At 41.4% G+C, this 11,218-nt stretch overlaps 1 pseudogene; it reads left to right on the top strand.

The window, feature by feature from the left end:
* The window catches only part of LOC123801918 (peptidyl-prolyl cis-trans isomerase A pseudogene), a 37,050-nt pseudogene extending 26,050 nt beyond the window's left edge, over positions 1-11,000 (top strand).
* Positions 11,001-11,218: the final 218 nt, after the last annotated feature.

Genomic DNA, 11,218 nt, shown 5'->3' on the forward strand with positions numbered 1-11,218 from the left:
TGCAAGAATGTGGATGGAAGTAGAGGGTATTATGCTAAGTGAAATAAGTCAGTCGGAGAAAGACAAATACAATATGATTTCACTCATATGTGGAATTTAGAAACAAAACAGATGCACATAGGGGAAAGAAGGAAAAATAAAATAAGATAAAAAAAGGGAAGCAAACCTTAACTCTAGGAAACAAACTGAGGGTTGCTGGATTTTGGGAGGTGAGTGGGGGGATGGGGTAACTGGGTAAGGGGCACTAAGGAGGGCACCTCAGGTAGTGAGCACTGGGGAATCACTAAATTCTACCTCCGAAACTAATAATATACTGTATGTTAACTAAATTGAATTTAAATAAAAAAATTTCACTATGAGATGAAAATCGAAAAGGCTTGCTATTAAAACTAACATTAGAGGGGAGCCTGGGTGGCTCAGTTGGGTAAGTGTCCAGCTGTTGATTTCGGCTCAGGTCATGATCTCAGTGTCTTGGGATGGAGCCCTGCATCAGGCTCCACTCTCAGCACAGAGTCTGCTTCAGATTCTCTTCCCCTGTCCCTCCCCGCACTGTCTCCCTCCCCCCACTCCCTCTCTCTCCCTCTCTCTCTCTCTCTCTCTCAAAATAAATAAATAAATAAATCTTTAAAAGTAACATTAAGTATCCCCACAGTATTGTTTTCTGTGTTCTTTCTCCCCTGTAGCTGTTATTTTTTTCTCTAATAATAATCATCTTTCCCTTGCATTTCGGTAGAACTGCTCAAGTTTGCCTCCCACATTTTGTTACCATCGCTTTGTCCCTTCACTATCTCCAATAGGGATTTTAGCTCTGCTGTTGAATTGCTGGTTTCTCTGCAGCCCTTCCCTGTCTCGGCTCTCTTGTCTTCCCAGTCTGCTGTCTTTGTATGTCAACTAGTTCTCTGCTTAAGCCTTTCTGCTCCTGCTTTACAGAGGTCGTCACTTCCTGCAGTCCATCAAAGCATTTAGTTTCCTAACACTTTCCTCCAGTTGTTGTAAAAAAAAAAATATATATATATATATATATATATATATATGTGTGTGTGTGTGTGTGTGTGTGTGTGTGTATATATGAAGATATCCTGGGTGTACGAAGTATTTTTTTTCACTTGTTCTGCAGTACATTTCATGTTTATTTTCCACTTTATTCACTTTCAAGTGCAATGAGATTTATCTATACTGTGTTGCCGTGCTGTGTATCTATACGCTAAGTGTTTGCCAGCCCTAGTTTCCAGGCACTGTTCATTTGGGTGATGGTTAAATGTCATTCTCAAAAAAAAAAAAGGAGATTAGGCACCTCTAAAGCCACCTGCAGGTCTGCTCGACAGAGACTGCAGTTTTTCCTATGCCCACTATCTGGTTCATTGTCCTTTGAACCAATGGACTACGGTGGGGACAAAAATCACAGAATAACCCTGCTAACAAGTCCCTTTTTCTGTTCCCACCCATGAGTTTTTACTTGAAGTGCTTCATCTTCCAAATACTACATATCACTGCCAATTGTCTTTTTGGTTTTTAGCTGTAGTTGTTTTTGGTGGGGTTTTTTGTTTTTAATGAGTGAGGGGATGGGTGTAGTCCAAGAGCAAAGCAGTGTCGAGCACATCGCTGTCCCCTAGGCTCTCTGTTACGTATTGAAAACACCCAGATGAACACAATAGACATAACCCCTGCCCTCCTGGAGCCCATAATTTACCTCAGATCTGGTTATTAACCACAAACAAATGTGACATGTGCCACCTATGCTAGGGAGAGCTAACTGCAGACGAAGAAGAACCGACTGGAAATGATGGGAATGGTAGCTTCATGGTGACTGCTTTTAATAGAATATTCTACATAAAAGAGAGAGCTCCTTTTTTTCATTGGTTTAAACTTTACATTTCAGAGCCACAGACGATAAACTAAAGAATTTTCTCCTATTTTTTGTAGAAGGGTAAATTTGATGTGTTTCTATTGACTATACAGGGACTTGTTAAAAAAAGTGTTTTTCTATTATTTTAATCTCTGGTAATTTGTTGAAAGTGATTTGGATTCCAGTAATTTTTAACAGTTTTAAAATTTGATGCTGTTGACAAGTTTTATCTTTTTTTAAATGCATTTTCATAGATATTTTTAGTGAAAAATTGGAAGTAACTGCAGCAAGGAGTGATAGTTAGAATCCATTTTAAAATTAAAGTGAGAAGTCATTTCAAGAGATGTTTAAGAGGCCAATTCTACAGGGACTGGTGATAGATTAAATTGAGAGAGGGAGCAGTTTAACAAGACTCAGGTTTTGGCAAATAGATATATGATGTAAGCTCTAGGAGAAAGCCTAGGCTAGAAATAAGAACTTGAAAGCCATGTCCCAGTCAGTTGCCATCTGAAAGCTGAAAGTCAAGAGAAGACCCCAAAGCATTTATTCTCCTCACATGCTGAGTCTTGAAATATGTCAAAAAACAATCAAATTTTGTTCTATGTGTCACGACTTACACTTTTTAAAATAACAGTAATGACTGAATTTCTCCCATCCCTTCCAAGGATCTCTCACATCACCCGTTTTTTCCTTAACCACACCCCCTGCTCAAATAGAATCCCATTGACCTTGAATTCTCATGTGCTTTATTAATTTGGAGTAAGTTGTTTGGTTTCCCAACATTATAAAGTGGGGACTTCAATGACGAGGTGACATTGTAGCAGGGCATGGTGCACAGCATCGGGCTCTGGGACTCCCATCCACTTCTCACCACCCTCCTTCCCTCCTTCCCTCCTTTCCTTTCATTGTCAGAGTCTCATCTCTTTGCACCCTTATTATTAAGATTGTCTCTTATTGGTCTCTCAGAATCTGGCTTTACTATTTTATTTTTTAAGATTTATTTATTTATTTGAGAGAGAGAGAGACAACATGAATGGGGGAGAGACAGAGAGAAAGAATCTTTCAAGCAGACTCCACGCTGAGCATGGAGCCGATGTGGGCCTCTATCGCAGAACCCATGAGATCATGACCTGAGCTGAAACCAAGAGTCAGATGCTTAACTGATTAACTGACTGAGCCACCCAGATGCCCCTACTTCTTTCTAATCCATTCTTCACCACCTATTCGATTTGCTCATTTGTCTTTCCTAAGGTGGAATAATGAGCTCAAGGCTTGGTTCTCACCTTAACCATCAGGGAAAATCACAGCCTTCCCCAGAGTTTTCGTCCACAAAAATGGGGAAAATTCGATTGCCTTGCCTTGCATCCTTCATAACAGAAAAGAGTAAAGGAGACAAAGTATATGCAACACAAATTCCACACATACAATGGTACGTTACACTAGTTAGAGTAACACTCGCAGTGCAAGAGAAACTCGGGCATCCCAAGAGCTTATCAAAGTAAGATTTATTTTTCCCTCCGCAGGGTAGGACTTACATTGATCCAGGGTCCCTGGCTTCTTTCTACCCAGCCTTCCCCAGTGCCTCATAATTCTTCACTCTGCCAGCAAACAAGAAAGGGGACAGGAAGAATCACCCGTGGGAGGCTTTTAAGGGCAAAGATTGCAAACCATGTATGTCACTTCCAATCCAGGTGATTAGAATTCAGTCACATGGCCATACTTAACTGGAGGTTGGGAGATTTTGTTTAGCTGTCTACACAGGATGAGGAATGAAATGGACTTCGGTGAACACACAGCAATCTGCCATTTCATGACATTCTTATAATTCTACTGGGCGAAGGGGGTACCAATGTAATAAATATCTGTCTTAAAAAAAGCCTGTCATTGGGATGAACCAAACATACAAATGATCAGCTAGAATTTAAGATAAAATAAACGCTAAGTTGTAGGTGCAAAGTGCTAAGGACTTGCAGTACACCAGAACCTACTAAGAGCCTACTAATGGCCACAGCCATTACTGTGTACTTATGTATTATATACCATCCTTATATTTATAGAAGGGAAACAGTCAGGTTCAACTAAGTTGGATTAGTCACCAAAATCCGAATGACTATATAATGTCAACTCAAGCCCAAGATGAAGGAAGGACCGAGTTTGCCTGGGGATTTGAGGGAAGAATGTTTGATGGAAGAAACATTTCAAATTGGTCCTGAAGGACGAGTACATAACTGACAGAGTGAAAAATGTTTAAAGTAAATCACAACTTATTGCTCCCAGCTTAAAAACCACTGATGCTTCCATCACACCTGGAATGCAATCCAAACTGCTGCTGGCATTGACTTGCAAAGCTTCTGTGTCTGGTTTGGGACCACCCCTATGACCTCAACTTATCCCCCTCCCCCCCCCTGTCATCACCATTCCAGTCCCCCACCCATTGTAAATAACTCAGTTGAGCCAATAGTACCTTAAGGCCTTTGAAATAGCTGTTTCCTTTGCCTGGAATGCTCTTGCTCTTGACCTTAACGTGTTTCAGAGGCCTTTCCCTGACACTTCATTGTTCTCTATTATCTCGCTATGTTGTGATCCTCTTCCCAACATTTATCATTATCTGATACATCCTGCTCTCTCCCCCTCTCTACTTCCTCCTTCCCTCCCTCCCTCCCTTCCTTCTTTCTACCCTCTGCCACCAGAACGCAAGCCCCTTGAAAACATGAAGCTTCCCTACCTTGTTCACTCCCAAACCAAGACAATATGGCTCAAAATTATTTGCTGAAGAAATGAGTCCTATTTTGACAGGTTGAGAAATGGGGAAAATAAAGATATTAGAGATGAGGGTAGCTTCGAGAGCCAAGGCAAGTTATATATCAACATAAGGGGTTACGTGCTTTCAAACCTCACATTTTTCTCTTAAATCTGAATATGACATATTCTCCTGTTTTATAAGACCTGGGGTGTCTGTTGATGGAAGATCGTGTGCAATATCTGGTACTTGTTCTTTCAGAAAAGACTTAATGATGCTTGGGATGTCTCTAAAAAGGGCAAGGGCCAGCAGAGGCTGCTGTAAAATTCCAGACTAAAAATATCAGGATTGTTTTTGCCTTGAAATATTAGGTTGAGAAGAGGTGGGAACAAAATCTGAAGTGATTTGGAGGAAATAAACATAGTTTTATTCAGTAAAACCCAACATCCTATTTTTCAGGCTCCTATTAAACCTTGAGAGAAGGCACATTTAGGGCAAAAAAAAATCATAACCCTTCATTTGCATAACACTATGTTTATAAGATTTTTTCTCTTTTTTTTCCTAAATATGCATACAACATCTGTATGCTGAGTATAATTATTCCTATTCTATAAATTGAGGACATCAAGGCTCTGAGATGTAGTTTGCCTGAATTTCTTGAGGGAAAGAATCCTGGCTAATTTATCCTTTTAGTGTTGTTTCTAAATTTAAAAAAGAAAGAGGAGGAAGGAAGGAAGGAAGGAAGGAAGGAAGGAAGGAAGGAAGGAAGGAAGGAAGGAAGATCAACAAATGTCTATTAAATTGAATTGGAGATGAATCAGAAATAGGTTTCCTAAGAATGTCTTGCCACTGGGTACCCATTTCTTCATCATTAAAGGTGAAGAGAGATAATTTACTTTTTTTTTTTTTTTTTGCCCTGAAGTCCAAAAGGCCCTCAGCCCTGAAAAATAATGAGCAGAATTAACTCAGAAATTTAAATTGCAACCCAAAAGATGTTAACATCTCTAAACTGAGTCTGGAGGAAATTAGTCTTAGACGAAAAGAAGATCGAGAGCTCCTTGTTTCAACATCTTGACAAGATGATGGAATAACATAAGATCCTTTTCCTCAAATCAACCCTGTAAAATCTAAGCAAGAAGAGGGAAGCAGCAAACTCAAAACTGTTAGTTTTGGTTCTGGCCAAGATTGAGTAAGCACACTTCGTCCTGTCTCTCCCACTCCATGCAATGAAAAACCCTGGACAGAATGCACAGAGTAGCTATCTGAAGAATATTTATAAAAATAAAATAAAAGTGGTAACAGGCAGATTGGGGAAGGAAACCAGAACTCGAAATAACACCAAACCAGTGATGACTTTCCTCTTTTTCCTCCTCCGGTATTTCTTAGCCTGGATTCAAAGACAGCCTAAAAACTCGTAAGTATACACCAGATATGAGCTCTGTATTAGTTGGCTATAGCTGCCAGAACCCAGTACCACAAACTGGGCGCTGGAAAAAAAAAATCCATATTTATTATCTCACATTCTGGAGGATAGAAGTTAAAGATCAAGGAGGCAGCAGTGTGGGTTCCCTCTGAGGGCTGTGAGGGAAGGGCTTCTTTCGAGCCTCTCTTTAGCTTCTGGATGGCTGTCTTTTCACATCCTCTTCCCTTTATATGTACTGATGTCCAAGCTTCCCTTTATATGAGGACACCATCATGTTGGATTAGCAGACCACCCTACTCCAGTGTGGCCTTATCTTAGCTGAACTAATTACATCTGCAATGAGCCTATTTTCAAATAAACTCCTGTTCTGTGGTGTGAAGGTTAGGACTTTGACATAGGAATTGAGGGTGGGGGTATGGTTCAACCCATAACAAGGTTTTTTAAATGAACAAAATAAAAACACCTTTTCTTTCCGGTCCAAGGAGCAGGAAAGAAGGTTCCTGTGGGTCAGAGAGAATAGTAGAGTCCCCTGCTTTTGGTTTTGTCTTGTTTTTCCTTCTCTCCCACCCCAGTCTCCAGGCAATGTCATGGCCAATAGTAGTGGGAAGACTGGCAGCCATGCCAGGCAGATACCTATACCTCTAAGGGAAAAGAAGCTGTACTGACCAGAAAACTGTGGCACTAAGGGGGGGGGGGTTCCTTCTTATTCCATATACCCCGGCTCTTTAGCTCCTGCTGTAGACTCAGTTTCAGGAAGTACATGGCAGAGCTGGGGACCTACAGTATCATTTCTTAGACAGAAAACAAAGGTAGGGGTGGAGTGGGCTGAATGGATGGATGGGATGGATGTTGGGAGAGAGAATTATCAGGAAAATCACCAAAAGGAAGTAAAGGGGTCCCATAAATTCTAAGGACTCTTGGTCTCACCTTCAAGCTGTGCATTCATGAAGCTTGGTCCAAAATTGCATACGAAAGTCTTTGAGAATTGAACTATGGGGTCAATCCCCATCCAGGTCCCAGATTAGACACCACGTGATACACACACAGGACAGATTTTTGTGAGCCTCCAAAGGCCTTGCAAATTAAGCCTACATTGAACCACCACCCAGAGAGAAGACCAGTAGGAATTTGTGGCCTTAACCTAGGATAATTCCCTGCTGAAACGAACAAACAAAATTCTCTATAGGATTTAAATAAGGCTCAGAACCTTGCAATATTTAAAATGCCCAAGATATTATCCAAAATTATAAACACGAAGAATGAGGAAACCATAATATCTTGTAAGAAAAAAAAAGTCATCAACAGATATTAACCCTGAGATGATAGAGATGTTGGAATTATTATAGACAAAGGCTTTAAAGCAATTAATTTAACCATGCACTGGAAAGTAAGGGTAAACACTTTTGAAATAAAAGAAAGTGGGGCGGTTGGGTCGCTCAGTTGCTTAAGGGTCTGACTCTTGATCTCAGCTCAGGTCTTGATCTCAGAGTCCCGAGTTCAAGCCCTTTGTTGGGCTCCATGGAGCCTACAAAAAGGAAAGGAAGGAAGGAAGGAAGGAAGGAAGGAAGGAAGGAAGGAAGGAAGGAAGGAAAATGAACATATCACTAGATAAATGGAAGTTATAACAAAGGATCAACTGGAAAATGGAGAACTGAAAAATAACACTTTTCCTGAATGGGCTCAGTAGCAAAATAGAGATGGCAGAGGAAAAAGTCAGTAAACTTGATGATAGATCAGTAAAAATTATCCAGTTTGAACAACAGAGAATGAAAATGATTGAAAAAGAAATAGAACCTTAGGACTGGTGAGACAATACCAAAAAGTCTAAGAGTTATGTCATAAGAGCTCCAGATGGAAAAGAGAAAGAGTGTGGGGAAGAAAACTCTAATAAGAGACAATGGTTATTACCTTCCCAAGTGTCGCCAAAGACTTAAACTTAAGTAATAATTGTAACATTGAATTGTTTATTATCATTGTTGTTATTACTGATATTTATTGAACACTTTGTTCTGGGATTTAAGTCCTTTACATACTGATTTAGTTTTCAAGGAGTAATACATTGAAGTTCTTGCCCAAGATCCCAGAGATATTAAGTGGTAAAGACAAGAAACAAATTCAAGAAGTCTGTGTCCAGTGAACGAGCTCTTAACCACCATGTAACATACTCTCTGGCTGATATACAGGTCAGTCTCTCCTCTGCACCCACATTCTCGATGGCAGTTACTTTATTGTGCTGTACTATGATTTTTTTTTCAAGTATGTGTAGTTCTTCGTGTAGTATTTAATACATGGAAGCTTAAAACATTTGAGGGAGGGGCGCCTGGGTAGCGCAGTCGTTAAAGCGTCTGCCTTCGGCTCAGGGCGTGATCCTGGCGTTCCGGGATCAAGTCCCACATCAGGCTCCTCGGCTGGGAGCCTGCTTCTTCCTCTCCTGCTCCCCCTGCTTGTGTTCCCTCTCTCGCTGGCTGTCTCTCTGTCACATAAATAAATAAAATCTTTTAAAAAAAAAAAACATTTGAGGGAGAAAAGAACAACTATAATACAAGGTTGTCTTAGTCTGTCTGGGCTGCTATCACAAAATACCACACACTAGATGGCTTATAAACAATAGACATTGTTCTGGAGGATGGAAGTCCCAGATCGGAGTGCCAGCATGGTTGGGTGAGGGCTCTTTTCTGATTGTAGACTTCTCATTGTGCCCTCATGTGGCAGAAGGGGAAGGGAGCTCTCTGGGCCCCTTTTTATAAGGGAACAAATTTTATTCATGAGGCCCCTAAATTCATGATTTAATCCCTTCTTGAAGGTTCTACCTCCTAATAACCCCACGTTGGGCATTAGGATTTCAGCATATGAATTTAAGGGGGACCTAAACACTCAGGCCATAGCAAGGGTGAAAGTTATTTGTGAAATGATTTACTATCTAATAAGACTAATTATTTTTAAGATGTATTTATTTATTTATTTATTTATTTATTTATTTATTTTAGAGAGATTTGAGAAAGAAAAAAAGGGCACGTGAGCAAACAGGGGGAGGGGCATGGTGAGAGGGAGATAGAGAATCTAAAGCAGACTGCCTACTGAGCATGGAGCCTGATGTGGGGCTTGATCCCATGACCCTGAGATCACAACCCTAGCCAAAATCAAGAGTCAGATGCTTAGCCATGTGAGCCACCCAGGCACCTCTCTGCTGACACTCTTATATCCCAAAGTATCTAGAATGCTTCTGGTACCTATAGCTGCTTAATTTTAAAAATTTTGTAGTTTGATGAACTAGGCATAAGACTACACCTTCTGTAAAAAAAACTGTTATATAAAGATGCGCTGCCTCTAATGGTAACTAATTTCCTACCCTTAAGAAAGTCACTTAACCTTTGGAGACTCAGCGTCTTTTCTAAACACAAGGAGAGAACGTTCCAGTGCCCAGCAAGGGTAGATTGTGAAGATTGATGAGGTTGTGTATGTGAAATGCTTTGGAGAGCACTGTGCAAATGACATTTCATTTGCTTCAACTCATCTCAAGGCAGACAGGAGTAAAGGAAGCGCACTAGACAAAAGAGCTTGACAGTCTAGGGGAGGGAGAGACTAATTCCAGCTGGGAGCATGGAAGGTATGTGGGGAAAGACTCAAACAAGCCAGGAAGGAGTTGTTTCATAGCACGGAGGCCAAGGCCAGACTTACAGAGAGCTGTGTCCTTGCATGGCGAGCTCCCACCTCTGGAACTTACTTCTGACCTCCTCTTTCTCCCTGGAGCTTGGAAGAGATATGATCTCAGGGAATATGCTCAAAATCGCGGCAAGCATTTGGAACATTTTGTAACCAGGAGAGAGAGAGAGAGAACACCACTCAGATGAAAAGCAGGAGACGGGAGAGGTTTGGAGATGAGGAGACTTTTGATAAAACATCTTTGATTTTTTATGTATTTTTTTCATTTGGGGGGGACTTTTCTTCTCCAAACTGAACCAAATTAGATTCTAGTCCAGTTGGGGAAACTAACAGTTGTGTCTTCTACTCTATGCTTTAGCAAGGATTTCATGCCAGTGTTTTTCAAACTTCAGTGTGAATAAGAATACCTTGAGAAGCTTATTTAAGGGGGCGGGGAAAAAAAAAAAAAGGACTCCCAGGCTGCATCCCCAGGACTGTTGATGCCGAGGCTACCTGGAGTTGGACCACAGTTCTTCCTTTTGACACGTAACCAGGTGCTCTAGATGTAGACGGTTCATTCTCACTGTGGACAAGACCAAAGATCGGTCCGTGCCAAAGCTGAGGGCGTACTAGTTGGCACTCGAAGCAGTTCCAACATTGCTTAGACTCCCTTCCAAGAAGAGCAGCTTTGGGACGTTCGGAGAGCGAGATTTGAAATCCATGTTGGACTTTTCCAAATTCCTTTATTTTATTCTTTGCATTTTCTTCTATTCCGAAGCAAGAGTTTAAAAAACCAGATCTTGGCTTTGCAGATGCTGCTGGCCCAGAGCCACCTGTACCGCCCCGCCATAGTCAACCCAACCCCGCTGAGTTCTTTGACATCCCCATGGATGGTGAGCCCTCAGACCACATTTCCCTTTGAGCTGTTTGCAGGCGAAGTTCCCAAGACAGCAGCAAACTTTCATGCTCTGAGCCCTGGGGAGAAAGGACTTGGTTATAAAGGATCGGGCTTTCGCAGGATTATTCTGGGATTTCTGTGCCAGGGTGGTTACATCACACACCGTAATGGCACGGACTGCAAGTCTGTCTATGGGGAGAAAGCTGATGATGAGAACTTCATTCTGAAGTATAGGGGTCCTGGCATCTTGTCCGTGGCAAAGGCTGGACCGCACACAAATGGTTCCCGGGTTTTCATCTGCACTGCCAAGCCTAAGTGGTTGGATGACAAGCAGGTGGTCTTTGGCAAGGCGAATGAGGGCAGGAATATTGTGGAATCCATGGAGCGCTCTGGGTCCAGGAATGGCAAGACCAGCAAGAAGATCACCGTTGCTGACTGCGGACAAATCTAACAAACTTGACTTATGTTTTATCTTAACTACCAGACTGTTCCTTCTGTAGCTCAGGAGAGCGTCCCATCACCCCCATCTGCTTGAAATATCCTGTAATCTTTGTGCTCTTGCTGCCATTCTCTGGGTTCCATGTTTTTTCTTACTTCCCTCCAAGTCTTAGCTGGATGGCAGAGTTAAGTTTATGATGGTGAAATAAAAACTAAACAACAACAAAATCA

This window comes from Ursus americanus, chromosome 9 (genome assembly GCF_024610735.1).
Source record: "Ursus americanus isolate L20-20 chromosome 9, mUrsAme1.1.p, whole genome shotgun sequence".
Taxonomy (NCBI): domain Eukaryota; kingdom Metazoa; phylum Chordata; class Mammalia; order Carnivora; family Ursidae; genus Ursus; species Ursus americanus.